Here is a 15743-nt window from a genome sequence, read left to right as displayed (position 1 = left end):
AGATGCTTTGACGAATGTTTGACTACAAGTGCTCCTCCCCTCCCGTGTTGATGTTCATGGGGTCCAATTAGGAAACCTATAATATTGTCAAAATTAAGAAATTGGGTTGTAGGCCCATACCTGTAACTACATGTGCGACCAATAAAGGTTAAAAAAAAAAAAAAAGAAATTGGATATTCATTATATTAAAGAATATTACCAAGTAGGAATCGAACGAATGTCTTGCACAGAAGTATATTAACCCGAAACACCTGATAGGCTAACAGCACTAGGCATTATTCAGAGTGGTAACAGGGATCATTGTATTTGGTCCTGAAGAAGAAGCTTAGGGGTAGGCTTCGAAACATGTCGAACAGCGAGGGAGCTGCTCATTAAAGATTTTATCCCTCCTTTTTCCCCTTTGTTTTATCAATACCAGCTATAGGGAGTATTAAAGTTTAGTTTTTCCCTAAAACCAAGTATTTTTTAAACTCACTCATTCCTGACCCTTCCACTCTCACACCAATACACATAGCTTACTTCACTCTAAAGTGATCCCACGTATTCGTCGGTCGTATCATGCCCCCCGCCCCGCAGCAGAGCGGGAAGAACCCAATGATGTAGCATGCCATTAAGGGACCTTTTGATGGGTGAGGGTTATTTAAAAAAAAACTTTATTGCTTTCTCATGCTAGTAACCAAACGGTTCACTTGGGTTTAGTCACTTTTAAGAAGGTTAGCACTTTATTTTGTAAATTCTGACTGGACTCTTTGTTTTTCATAAGACTATTCTCCTCCAGATGCCGGTATCTCTAAAAAAATGTGTATGTCTTTTATATCTCTGTGTCTAGGATCTCTTTCCATCTCTCATGTCAGTTTCATTGCCCCACTCCTTTACGCCTCCCCTCGATCTCACTGCTTCAGTGGTTCCTCCATCAATCAGACTAACATCTTTGAGGTTCCAAATCTCAGAGTAGTGCGTCTCTAAGGTCAGACTCTCTCAAATCTGTGTTCCCTGTCCTTCACTCAGATATTCAGGTCTCTCCAATTACTTTCTCAAATCTTGAGTAACTAAGGGCAAGTGTGAGACCTAGGGCCAGATGTAGGTGGCCCAATACCGGTCGGTAGCGGCCGAAATTACCGAATTTCGGCCGTTATGGACCGGTATTGGCATTTGGGATGTAGGTGGCCTAAATTGCAAATTCGGTAATTTACCGATTCAGTATTTTAAGGAATCGGTAAATTACTGATTCCTTGAAATACCGAATCTGTAAATTACCGAATTTGCAATGTAGGGAGCACTCAAATGAGTGCTTTTCCCATTTTAGGATTCATTATTTACCACCAACTATAAGTTGGTGGTAAATAAGGAATACCTTTGAAAATGCACATCTGTGCATTTTCAACTGTGCCATGTGGCAGACATACATGTCACATCTGCACAGAAGCACGAGTCAGGGGTGCAACAGGGTGTCAAAGTGACACCCTGGCACCCTTGAATGATTCCCCCATTTTACCGATTCGGTAAAATTCTGTATTTAAGAATAGGTAAATTGGGATTACCTACATCTGGGCCCCTAGTTCTATGCTTACATTTCTCCTAGACACACTGATCTTTTCCACTTGTGATGTAATAGGCAGGGAGGATCAGGATAGCTTGGCGGCTGTTCATAATTCCTGTTCCTATTCCCCTCAAGTTGAAGAACAGTAGGTGAAGGTTTGAAGGGTTGGGCTTGGAAACATTTTTACTCTTCTGACCCCTACTACTTGCCACTCCCTCCTCCCAATCCTCAGCTTTGTGTTGGAGGGAACTGTAGGGAGTATGTGATGAGCTGCTCAGCATTCCTCCTCCTACCAACCTGCCACGAGGCTGAGGTTAGAAAAATTAGGCAGGATGGTCTAGGAAAACTAATTTCATCCTGTTCGATATAGGTGAGTTGACATTCTGTGTGAATCACACATAAAAAAAACACACAGGACGTTGAAAAATATTAGTACCTTTCCAGTGCCCCTCCTTCCTAACCATCCGGGAGCATGTGAGCTCATCCTGATACTAATTGAAAGTACATCGAATTTTGTTTTTCTCCCATCTAAAAAATAAATTTCTTGGTCAGTGAAAGGGTTTCTAATTCCTTGAAAAAAGTTAAGGAGGAGCCAAGCTCGACATCGTGATAGCCGCACGGTAGCTCGGCTCCGCCGGCCTCCCTGCCCAAACTCATCTATCCTGCCGCCCATCCTGCCCAAAAACGATAACATTTTATAAATGAAGGTCTGCTGATACTTACCACCCGTCCTGGTGGCTCCGGCGTTCAGTGGGTCCGCAGTGGCGTCCTCCCAGAAAGTGCGGCCTCCGGAGGGTGGAGACCGGGGCCTTGCCTTCAGCGAGTGGCCGGCGAGACGGTGTCGGTGGCGGCCTCGGGTGGAGGAGGGAGGTCGGCCGGAAGAGACCGTTGTGCGAAAAAGCCGGAGGCAACTGAACGCGCCTGGGACTACCGTCCGGTGGTCCAGGGGTGAAGTGCGGCAAGTTCTGTGTGGGGGACGCCGTGTTGGTGGCTCCCCCCTTGCTGCCTTGCCCGGCCATTTCGAACTTCATCGCTCGGTGGCGGAGAGTGGCTCCAGCGGTGAGGTGGCGCCGGCGGGTCCCCCTCTTTTGGTGACTCATTTCTGCACCGAGCTTGCTGTTTGGATGCTTGAGGGGGATCCCGCGGGGGCCCGATTGTGAGCCCGCCCCCAGGAGTTGGTTCCGAAAAAGACGGCGCTGAAATCGCAAAATGGCGGCTGATGCCGTATGCTGTGGAACGCCCCGGGATGTCGAGGCTGTGCCTCCGTACTGTGATGGGGCCTGCACGGGGGAGCGTGAACCTACGATTGGCGACGTCCTACGAGTGCTGAAGATTTGGCAAGTGACCTTGAACCGGGATTCTTGTGTGCAAGACAATGTGGTGACTGCCATTGCTCCCGGGCCGTCCCTCAGAGATGCGGACGGGCCCGAGGTGGTTGCTGTTTGTTTCCCGCATTTTGGTGGGGGTAGCGATGTCTTGGTTCGCATGCGGAAAGACTCGCTGGTGATCCTTGACACTGATGCACATGACTGCCGTACACAGCTTTTGCATTACCGTCGGCGAAGGAGGTCCCATGGATTGCTTCCACTGGCCGTTCAGCGGCTGCTCCACGGCCTTTTCTCTCCGCCTTGTTTTATGGCCGCTACTTCGATACAAAATACAAATAATGTCACCGGGTCTAAAGAAAGAATGTGGTACTATCGTCGATGTATTAGAGAAATTACATCTATGTGTTAGGTGGGCACCTTGTGATCTATAACAGGGTTCCCATCAGTCACCACTCGGAACCGCCCTTCATCATTTGGGATTCCTGTATAGCCATTCGCCAGGAGCCGGCATAGTGGAGGAGATATTAAACCTCTGTTGTTACCGATGCCGTCCTTGATGGACTGAGTCTCACAGGCTATTTTGAAGCTGGAAACAAAGATGAGAGTGACTGATTGTGCAGTGCATATGGTGAGAGTAAAAGTGAAGAGTGAAACTAAAATTGGGTGAGGGGGCAAACAAATTACTTTATTCCGTGTTTTGCCTACTCCACCAATGTTAAAAAGCAGTGGGGTAAATTAAACAAATATTCACCCAGAAATATTGGTCAACATGTTTCTGCAATTAGAGGACCACAGAGTCCATTGCATTCATCAGGACCTATCTTAACTTAAGCTACTGCAATAGTGAGGGATAGTAAAAAGTGACTACAAAAATAATAAATCTGCGACCTTAATGGAGATCACCTGGATCCTTTAGGTGTCATCTGATTCCGCAGTTTGTTGTATGTCACTACTGGAAAGACAAACATAACCGACAATAGTGTCCACATAAGTTTACATGCAGTTAAAATGAGTACACATATAACTACATAGCCTAATCCTTTTTCAAGGGAATATGATTAGGTTTTACAGTTTATCTGACACATAAAGACTTCTGATGATCTTTTATGGCAGGTTACTTTATCTTACCATTATAGACAAAGTAGAAGGCTGCGCCTCGCCTGGCAACGGCTCAGGACTCGAGGGAAGCACCGCTCTGAAGGGGGAAAGGAAGCAAAGAACAGGAGATGTCACTGCTCCTTTAAATAGTCCAATACTAGTGTAAAGGCAACTACAAGGCTTTGTCAAGTATTTGCAGAGAAAAGCGGCCGACCGTTATATCCATCAGCCATGTGCAATACTATCCAGTTGGTTCTGTTGGTTATTTACTGAGTGCTGTGAATAAAACACATAGCGTGTCTTTGCATCTCGCGCTGCTAGTTTACTGTAGGCGAGACAACTCACGAAATGAGTCGCTCGGTAAAGCATAGTGACAGCGCCAAGACCCGAAAAAAACTACGCGGATTAAGCACCCAAAAAATAAATAATAAAATATCCTTGGGCATGTGTAGCGCTCACCTGTCCGTCGGTACCTCGCCGCCTTCCTCTGAGCCGATGGGGAGGTGGCGAGGTACCGCGGGCGCATTGGTTAAGAGCGCCTCAGTGATTGGACATGCGGCGGTCACATGGTGTTTATAGACCAATCGGCGTACAGCTATTCTTTCAGTGTCAGATAGGAAGCTATCTGTACCGCGATTCGCTGGCGCCCGGTCACGTGGTCCGGCCCTAGAGCGAGTGTTTCAATTGGCTAGAACCCTCGCTTCTATGGGAACGGGGGGTAAACATAAACATGAAGTGTTTTCAATCGGTTGTCAGGACGAAAAAGATTTTACTATGGCCAATAGTCACTGTTAAAAGTGTAATAGGACCAAGGAGACAGAGGGGCAATTACCTTAGTATGGTTTAATTCATATTTTGATGTTCCTGTGGACAATTAATATCGGATCTTGCCCTATGATAGTACTGGATGGAGTCACTTTTCTGTGGTTGGTGTCTCAGTGGTGACCTTCCATATGGGGTGTACACTATCGAGATTTGCATGAAAAACCTGGCTTGACCATTCGTTCAGGTGGATTAATAATAGTATGTGTTTTCTCTTGATGAGTCTCTTGCCAATGTGTGGATGCAGAGATTATATGCACCAATGGTCCTATTAATTAGAGAGAGGACCAAGGGATCTCATCGTTGAGACCACTTCTATTCGTGCCCAGCCTAAACACCCATTTTTGTTCTCTCCGTATGAGAAAAGTGGTGCGATCTGTTACATGCGGTGGTATGTATGGCTGTTCAAGAACGGTCCACACGAATGCAGTGGGATCATGATTTCTCTCTAGAAAGTGATTGGTCAGTTTGGTAGCTTGCCTTTTCCGTCGGATAGTGCTTTTATGTTCGGAGATTCGAATTTTCACTTTTCGGGTGGTCATTCCGACATATTTTAGCCCGCATGGGCATGTGATCAGATAAATTAAATTGTCACTGTTGCAATTTGTGAATTTGTCTTGTCTCCAAGGTTTATTGGTGCCAATGTCTACCTCCGTTGATTTTGTCGTTTGGGGACAGGCTTGGCATGTGCCACACGGATGGTGGCCTCTTACTGGTGGCAAATTCCAGATCGTTCCTAGAGCCCTAGGTGTATTGCCCCGTGGTCTAGTATGGACAATACGATCTTTTAAATTCGGACCTCTCTTGAAGGAGAATAGCGGTTTCTCAATGAGGTCCCTCCCAGAATTGAGAATAGACCAGTGATTCCGGATTATTTTCTGGAGGTCATTTGAGAGGGTCCCAAACGTGGTGACATACGTGAGTCTGTTCAGTGTGGTCTTCTCTGCAGGTGGCTCTAGCAGGGCCAATCTGTTGTTGTTACTAGCACGCTTCATGGACTTTTTGACCAATTTAGGAGGGTATTTGCGGTTTATTAGTTGTTGTTGTAAGGCTTTGGCATGTGTTGTGTAGCCTTCTTTGGTAGAACAGTTCCTTTGAACTCTTAAAAATTGGCCATATGGCAGATTCTCTTTAAGTGATTTAGGATGGTGACTGTCAAAACAGAGTAAAGAGTTTTTGGCCATTGGTTTTTTGTAGAGCTCAGACTGTAAGCCTGCCGGGGTGGAGAGAATTTTTAGGTCTAAAAATGCGATGGACTGTGCTACCATAGCCATGAAGAGAAATTTCTTTAGATTCGAAGAAACAGTGTATCTCCAAACGTCTGGTACCAGCATGGGGAGCGTTTTCGCCCCCAGCCTGGCAAACCTTTATGTTCATCATTTTGAACAGGAGTTCATCCTAAAAGACACCAATCCGTATATCGCTTCCATAATTATATTGAAGCGGTATATTGATGACATACTGGTGATCTGGAGAGGGACACTAGAGGATCTTATGCCCTTTTACCATTGGCTCAATAGCAGAAACAACTTTCTAAGCTTCACAGTAGAAACAAGCAAGACAGCCATCGCATTTTTAGACCTAAAAATTCTCTCCACCCCGGCAGGCTTGCAGTCTGAGCTCTACAAAAAACCAATGGCCAAAAACTCTTTACTCTGTTTTGACAGTCACCATCCTAAATCACTTAAAGAGAATCTGCCATATGGCCAATTTTTAAGAGTTCAAAGGAACTGTTCTACCAAAGAAGGCTACACAACACATGCCAAAGCCTTACAACAACAACTAATACACCGCAAATACCCTCCTAAATTGGTCAAAAAGTCCATGAAGCGTGCTAGTAACAACAACAGATTGGCCCTGCTAGAGCCACCTGCAGAGAAGACCACACTGAACAGACTCACGTGTGTCACCACGTTTGGGACCCTCTCAAATGACCTCCAGAAAATAATCCGGAATCACTGGTCTATTCTCAATTCTGGGAGGGACCTCATTGAGAAACCGCTATTCTCCTTCAAGAGAGGTCCGAATTTAAAAGATCGTATTGTCCATACTAGACCACGGGGCAATACACCTAGGGCTCTAGGAACGATCTGGAATTTGCCACCAGTAAGAGGCCACCATCCGTGTGGCACATGCCAAGCCTGTCCCCAAACGACAAAATCAACGGAGGTAGACATTGGCACCAATAAACCTTGGAGACAAGAAAAATTCACAAATTGCAACAGTGACAATTTAATTTATCTGATCACATGCCCATGCGGGCTAAAATATGTCGGAATGACCACCCGAAAAGTGAAAATTCGAATCTCCGAACATAAAAGCACTATCCGACGGAAAAGGCAAGCTACCAAACTGACCAATCACTTTCTAGAGAGAAATCATGATCCCACTGCATTCGTGTGGACCGTTCTTGAACAGCCATACATACCACCGCATGTAACAGATCGCACCACTTTTCTCATACGGAGAGAACAAAAATGGGTGTTTAGGCTGGGCACGAATAGAAGTGGTCTCAACGATGAGATCCCTTGGTCCTCTCTCTAATTAATAGGACCATTGGTGCATATAATCTCTGCATCCACACATTGGCAAGAGACTCATCAAGAGAAAACACATACTATTATTAATCCACCTGAACGAATGGTCAAGCCAGGTTTTTCATGCAAATCTCGATAGTGTACACCCCATATGGAAGGTCACCACTGAGACACCAACCACAGAAAAGTGACTCCATCCAGTACTATCATAGGGCAAGATCCGATATTAATTGTCCACAGGAACATCAAAATATGAATTAAACCATACTAAGGTAATTGCCCCTCTGTCTCCTTGGTCCTATTACACTTTTAACAGTGACTATTGGCCATAGTAAAATCTTTTTCGTCCTGACAACCGATTGAAAACACTTCATGTTTATGTTTACCCCCCGTTCCCATAGAAGCGAGGGTTCTAGCCAATTGAAACACTCGCTCTAGGGCCGGACCACGTGACCGGGCGCCAGCGAATCGCGGTACAGATAGCTTCCTATCTGACACTGAAAGAATAGATGTACGCCGATTGGTCTATAAACACCATGTGACCGCCGCATGTCCAATCACTGAGGCGCTCTTAACCAATGCGCCCGCGGTACCTCGCCACCTCCCCATCGGCTCAGAGGAAGGCGGCGAGGTACCGACGGACAGGTGAGCGCTACACATGCCCAAGGATATTTTATTATTTATTTTTTGGGTGCTTAATCCGCGTAGTTTTTTTCGGGTCTTGGCGCTGTCACTATGCTTTACCGAGCGACTCTCATTTCGTGAGTTGTCTCGCCTACAGTAAACTAGCAGCGCGAGATGCAAAGACACGCTATGTGTTTTATTCACAGCACTCAGTAAATAACCAACAGAACCAACTGGATAGTATTGCACATGGCTGATGGATATAACGGTCGGCCGCTTTTCTCTGCAAATACTTGACAAAGCCTTGTAGTTGCCTTTACACTAGTATTGGACTATTTAAAGGAGCAGTGACATCTCCTGTTCTTTGCTTCCTTTCCCCCTTCAGAGCGGTGCTTCCCTCGAGTCCTGAGCCGTTGCCAGGCGAGGCGCAGCCTTCTACTTTGTCTATAATGGTAAGATAAAGTAACCTGCCATAAAAGATCATCAGAAGTCTTTATGTGTCAGATAAACTGTAAAACCTAATCATATTCCCTTGAAAAAGGATTAGGCTATGTAGTTATATGTGTACTCATTTTAACTGCATGTAAACTTATGTGGTCACTATTGTCTGTTATGTTTGTCTTTCCAGTAGTGACATACAACAAACTGCGGAATCAGATGACACCTAAAGGATCCAGGTGATCTCCATTAAGGTCGCAGATTTATTATTTTTGTAGTCACTTTTTACTATCCCTCACTATTGCAGTAGCTTAAGTTAAGATAGGTCCTGATGAATGCAATGGACTCTGTGGTCCTCTAATTGCAGAAACATGTTGACCAATATTTCTGGGTGAATATTTGTTTAATTTACCCCACTGCTTTTTAACATTGGTGGAGTAGGCAAAACACGGAATAAAGTAATTTGTTTGCCCCCTCACCCAATTTTAGTTTCACTCTTCACTTTTACTTTCACCATATGCACTGCACAATCAGTCACTCTCATCTTTGTTTCCAGCTTCAAAATAGCCTGTGAGACTCAGTCCATCAAGGACGGCATCGGTAACAACAGAGGTTTAATATCTCCTCCACTATGCCGGCTCCTGGCGAATGGCTATACAGGAATCCCAAATGATGAAGGGCGGTTCCGAGTGGTGACTGATGGGAACCCTGTTATAGATCACAAGGTGCCCACCTAACACATAGATGTAATTTCTCTAATACATCGACGATAGTACCACATTCTTTCTTTAGACCCGGTGACATTATTTGTATTTTGAGTCTATTAGGGAACATGTCATCGCTAGGTCTTTAAATTCCCTGTAGGCCCCTTCCCCACCCTATTTTGTTTACGCTACTTCGATATACATCGTGGCGATAACTAAGAAAGGACTGGGGTGAGCCCGGTCCTTAATCCGGAGGACTGCTGATTGGTGCACGGAGTTATGGACTGCCCCAACTTGAGATACTTTGTCGAATTTTTTACATGTATGGCTACCTGAAAACATGCCAGCTTTGTTTTGTGCTGCACTAATTGTTTGTATGGGCGGGGGGAGGGGGCCGTGCGCCTTGTTACATGGTATCCTCCCCCCTGGCTTTTCTTTTTCCCTTTTTATCTGTTTTCTTTCCTTTTCCCTATATTATCTCATTCTATATTTCGGGTTCATGTTTAGGGCGACAGGCATGCTGCTGGGAGGGGTAGGCCATAGCCTTCTGCAGGGGTGCAGGGTGGGGAGGGAGGTTTGGGGTCTATTAGATAGTTACTTGTTTCTATAGCTCTTTGTGTCCTTTTCTTGGGTCTCCATGACTGTGCGCGATTCCCGCGGGGGGAAGAAGAATTGCAACGGCATCTACGGTTTTAACGCTTTGGACTCCCGCCATGTCCGTCAGGACGCTTATTATACAACCGATCCTTTATTATTTAACATAAAATTAACCTTCTGTGATCCTGTGCCGGGGGGTTACACTCAGTTTGCATTATGGACTCGCAGCATTGTGTAGTATTGTGTAATCACTCCGTACTCTTTATTGATATTGGTGCTTTCCAATTTGTTCTGTGGCCGGCCTCTGGGTTGTAGGCCCGTATTTGTATGCAACCATCTACACTAATAAAGGTTTTCAAAAATTAAAAAAAAAAAGAAAAAAGTTAAGACAAGAGTACAGATGAAGACAGAGACAGATCTGAAAGAAGTTCCCCTTTTAGGGACTTTAAGACTCAGTCTATCACACTATCTTCCCTTTGTACGGAGCTCCTGATCCCACTAGAGTCGGTGAGAGGGCTCAGAGTTGTGGCGCTATAGAGAAGGAAGGCTCTGGGTGGGCTGGGCCTAGTCAGTTGGTGGCCTCAGTGCAGCTTGTGGCGAGGGGTGTCGCTTGGAATCAAAGTGAATGCTGAACATTGAGCAAGTTAGGGAGAATGTACAAGTCTCTTGAGAGATTGCCAGCAAACACTAATACTTATCAGACTTGCGGCTCTCACCCACTGATTTCCTAGCAGGTTAAATAGTAAAAGCCCATCTACAGCACGAGTACTGCGCAGTACAAGGTGAGCCAGAAAGGACAAATAAAACACAAATTAAGGCAACCAAGTACCACAATCTATACAAGGACGTGGACAACCAAACACCTTTGGGAAGCAACAACATGCCCCCATTTCTTTATAGACACCATAAGTCAAGCGCCAGTTGGAATTTACCCTAGACAGAACGTGGACCTGCAGAACTCTCTGTCCTACATTAGAACCTTAGAACACAGCACTCCAAAGCCTAGGCATTCGTGTCAGTGAACAATTTTTTGAAACATGTTTGCCTATAATGGTGGAGAATGATAGTGAAACAATGCAGGCATCAGCTTATAACACTCAACAGAACGGATCAACAATAAGGAGGCTCTGGAGCAGGATGTTTGAAGGCGCCTATTCCAAACTCTGAAAGCAACATCAGGGGTGTTACAAATCCAATCTAGTAAATTTGACATTCAAATACCACTGTTGGAGAACCTGAACAGTATCTATTGTCTCTAGTTTTGAGCACCTGTATATAACTGTCACAGAATTGCTGGCAGGTGCTAATAAGGAACTTCTGCTTCTCAAACAAGAATGCCCTTGTGGACCTTTTGTGAATAAATTATTACCGCTTCCAGCAATACTATCCTCACGCACTGAGGAAGTTAAAAGCGTCAAAATGTACTCTATCCCAGGACTGAAGACAGCAGGAGAAACTACGTCAGAAATCCTTCCAGAAGAATATGGCCCTAGTAATATAGGTATGATCCATGCCCAACCAAGCCTCAGACATAAGGACAAAATGAAGCTTTGGTCTCTAGACTCAAGTCAATGTGCCTCAAACTCTCCTGTCTCAGAAGAGCTACCAATAGCAGTTAAGAGCTCGCCATCATTTACAAAGATAATACCAAGAGGCAAAAGCAAAAAAACAAAAAGAGAGAAAAAGAAGTAAAAGACCAGCAAGCAAAAGAGACACTGTAAAATTCTTTCCAAATGTTAAACTCCCTCCAGGGCCACTTAACTCCAAAAGCTAGCATTCCGCTAATGATCCTTTGGACAGATGGATCAATGCCGACAATAAGTCAATTAGCCAGATTCCACATCAGACGATAGAAAGAGGCCATCTATGCCAACTAGCTCCGTTAAGGCCACTAAGAAACCAACTGGGACTGTATTGACCAAAGGCCATTCTCTAGTCAGATCAGGTCTAGAAGATAATTCACCAGCAAGCCAACTCACTCAAAGCATTAGTTCAATGAGAGTGACAGAGAGTAGGTCCTGTTTGGGATTATTGCCTCTGCAATCGGAAGAGTCTGAAACCAGGAAAAGCGCTCTCTACACTAACACAAGGAGGTAAAAAGATGAATGATGATATGCAGCAGGCCAAAGAGCATCAAAACACTTTGATTTTATTAAATTCAATTAATTCCAATAGAAAGTTTTGCAGTACTTCAATTATAATTATGACCTTTATTTCTGGAATATTAATAAAGAAGTTATAAGAATATTTTGAGTTGGGGAATTATTTTGAGACTTTTGGCGGCATAAAATGACCTATAATACCGAACCTCAAGCACTATTGAAGCCACTGAATTTCGATCACCCTCAAATGGAAGACAGAACGAAGCTACTATTGTTACCTGCGATTCGGAGGTAATAGCCAATTTTATACTATTAAAACACCATATCTGTGCTAATTCGGGAATCACTGACTCTAATATGCCTGAGGAAAGATATTCATCAGTTTTACTCCTTGAAGAATCACAAGCCAATAGGGTGGAGTATCAGACACAATTAGCCACTGGTATAGTGTCAATGCTCAAATTTGCACAGGGATCAGATCTGGACCCCAAGGGATTTCCTACGGAACCAATAACAAATTACATGGACGACATTGTACACTGGCTCACTCAACCAATTCACAGTTAGCTGACTATGTTTGGATTTTGGTGGCTTTGAATGTGATTCAAATCACTTGACTGAGCACTAAGAATGGAGTCCGTAAATCCCCGGTCACAAAAGCTCTGAAAGGCATCTTCTTCATCTATTCGAATTTTGCAGGGTTAAAGAAACTTCATACGGACCTGGAATTAGAAAACTATCTAACTTCTCATGATCTCCTAAGCTTTCAGGGAGGAAGAACTTACAATAAGAGGCTTTGTTGAATTTTTCACTACCTGCTGAAAAAGCAAAAAGAAAAGTCCACTCAAAGGGAGGTCTTTCAATATCCAAATCCGGCTTTTTAACAACAAAGCTAGAACGAAGCACCTCAAACATGCTTGGAATAAAGATAGAAAACTCGAATTTTGGTACTAACATTGGACCTACAGAGGTGATAAATATATATATGTTAATCCAAAACACAGCATTAAGAAGGATCTCATCAATACAGTGGAACAAAACATGGCTGAGCTGGCTCTCAAATAGGGCAACGTCCCTTGGATAATGATAGCAGTCTTTATATAATCTAGTCAACCATCTCAGGTAAGATAGCTCTTAAAATGGAACTGATTCCAGGTGAGGAATTACAATTCAGGAGCACAAATACAGTAACTTGGATACATTTGACCACCTGTTCCTTATGACCCTAAGGCTACTATTGACATATCTGGAGGAGTGGGCTACCAAAGAAAGACTAACTCCATTTAGACAAACAAGGTTTAAATATGAATCAAGAACAACTGACAATTTGGTAGCATTATCGATGATAGTTGAGAAGTCATTTAACAGAAACCAACTGCTATATGTTTGCTACATCGATTTCACTAAGGCATATTATTATGTCAACAGGAACTTGTTATGGTAGAAACTGACCTCTTAGAATATTTCGACAAATTTGCTTCCCGATCTCCAACTTTTGTACACTAATACATGGGTCCAAATAAAACTGGGCGAAAATCAGATGCATTAGCCTAAAGTACCTAAGCGGAGAGGTCTTAAAGCAAGGGTGTGTGCTCGCACCAACACTTTCTAACTTGTTCATTACACACTTGAACACACACCTGGATCAAACAGATTCACATCTCTCAAGCATTGCTCCTTACACAAACTGGAGCTACTTAATAAAAAATTAATAAACCTTCAAAATCTTTTTTGACCAAATACTGTAAAGATAACTAATTGTCATTGAAATTCAGAAAAACAAATATTGTGATTTTCAGAAATAAGTTGAAAAGGAAAGGTCACAGGCACTTGGAGAGTAGACTAGTGATGATAACCAACAAACACAAATATCTAGGAGTTTGGCTGCATGGCGGAGGCTGATGCCATCTGCAGCTTCATGCATGAAAGCCCAAGCATGCATCATTCTTTTTCGCTTTCCAGAAACTATTTCAAGAGTGTTCCAGTTCAGCTTTGATTCCTCTATTAAGAGTTATGAAAGAAAATCTTATTCCGGCTTCAACTCTTTACACGGAAGCCTTTCAATTCAAATTTGGACTGCTTCCTAATATCTCACATTGTAAGGCATGTCGTCTACTATTGCATCTCCCTCAGAAACCCTTGCAAGCAGAAATAAGGGTAGAATTTGGTATAATAGACCAACAATTGCGTCAGAAAGCAGGCCTTCTCAAATGCACATTTTTATTGAGGCAGGCAGAAGGGTCAATGCTAAAATGCCCTGATCTGGTAGGAAATATAATTTGGGGATAAAACAAATGCTTGGGGGCAAACATTACCAGGCGATTTCAAGTCTTGGAGGATAAATATCTGTGGGTACAAATCTTTACGTAGACTGCTTACAAACAAATGTTCAACAAATAGGCTTCTTCTATTAAACATAAGCAAATTTTCAGCAAAAGAAGCCAAACTTGGCTTACAATCAATACCTATAAACGCCTTCAACCAAAGATTATTTTTCAGAAGCGTTTACGGGTCAGCTTAAAATAAACCTGTTACAGTTAGGTCAATTTTACTCTAAATATCTATTGCCAAAAGGGACAGATAAATCTGATTCAGCAGTATGCAGACTGTGTCTACATCAAGAATCGCTAACTCACTTATTATGCACGTGTACCTTCCTGCTGAATGAACATAGATATTGGCTCCATACTTTTTTAACCAATTTGGTTTCAGGATGTGTTGGCAAGCACAATTTTCTGTATGTGGGAGACTTTGCAGTGGTGAATGTACGATTCATAACATTTGTGAAAAGAGTACACAATTTATTAACCACATGGCTGCTGGGCGTTTCCCCCCCCCCTGTGCTGGAAAATGCCATTTTAGTGGCACCATGACGAGCTCAGCTCGTCATCAGCACACGACACCCGTGGGTGATGACGAGCTGAGCTCGTCATCAGCATCGAAAGGGTTAACAGTAAAAGAGCCGTAATGAGGAATATGTGTTTAATAGAGGAAGCATTCATCTAATGCAAAATGAATGTTTTTGGGGATTTAGGGTTAGGCTGCTAGCAATATAAGACTGACATTCTTATAGAAAGCTTATGTCTTGGCATTTGCCAGAATGGTATACGAACTTCGTGCTATCCTTCCCCCTTCATCTTGACTATTTAGGATGAGTTTTATTCTACCTGTGGTTAAAGATTATGTCAAATGTTTTACTGTCTTTTATCAGTTGTAACAACTTGCTTTTTGCACGTTTGTTGATATAAAATAAAATCATGTACAAAGCAAGTAATTTTAGCTGTGTTGCCAAATCTAGTCACTTTTTTTGAGCACGCTGCACTTTTATTACGTATTTGTTATGGTTTGTACTAATTAAAATAAAAATGTATACTTCTCTTTGTATCACCCCATGTCATAGAAAGAATTAAATGGTAGGACTGAAGAGAAAGAGAGACACAGTAGTTGTTATACTTTGTCCAAATTTAACATATAGGAAGCGCTGAAAAGGGATTTTAGTACATCCTAAATAAAGAAAACATCACTAACAATTTCACATTTCAGGAAACATTTTTAAAAAGTGTCTTTCTATGAATTTAATTTCATACATGTTTCAATGCCTTGACGCTCATACTGCTCACACAATAATTCTCATATCATGTCAGTATTTCGCGGTCATACTATTACTCACCAACTAGAAACATTCTCAAAGTCGATATACCAAACTTTAGACAACCTCAAAAACAGGCCGGACCAGTACATACATTGCAATGCTTCTTAAAGACACTGTGTAATCATAGTAATGTTTATACCAACATTTCGATTTCTATAACGCTATGATTGCTGCATTTGAGTGGACGGACACACATTATCTAGGCACCATTTGAGCTTCACATTTAGATACAAGAAACTTGGTTAGCAGAAAAAGGACCAGACAGACACATCAGAGCCAATTCATATGCTCATCTAGGCAC

The 15743-nt window shown here is 43.0% G+C and overlaps 1 protein-coding gene across 6 annotated transcripts in view; it reads right to left on the bottom strand.

The window, feature by feature from the left end:
• Positions 1-15743, bottom strand: part of BAHD1 (bromo adjacent homology domain containing 1) — a 620342-nt gene that overhangs the window by 262685 nt on the left and 341914 nt on the right. The window lies entirely within an intron of this gene.

This window comes from Lissotriton vulgaris, chromosome 9, assembly GCF_964263255.1.
Source record: "Lissotriton vulgaris chromosome 9, aLisVul1.2, whole genome shotgun sequence".
Classification (NCBI taxonomy): domain Eukaryota; kingdom Metazoa; phylum Chordata; class Amphibia; order Caudata; family Salamandridae; genus Lissotriton; species Lissotriton vulgaris.
This window is presented reverse-complemented; position numbering and strand designations above follow the sequence as displayed.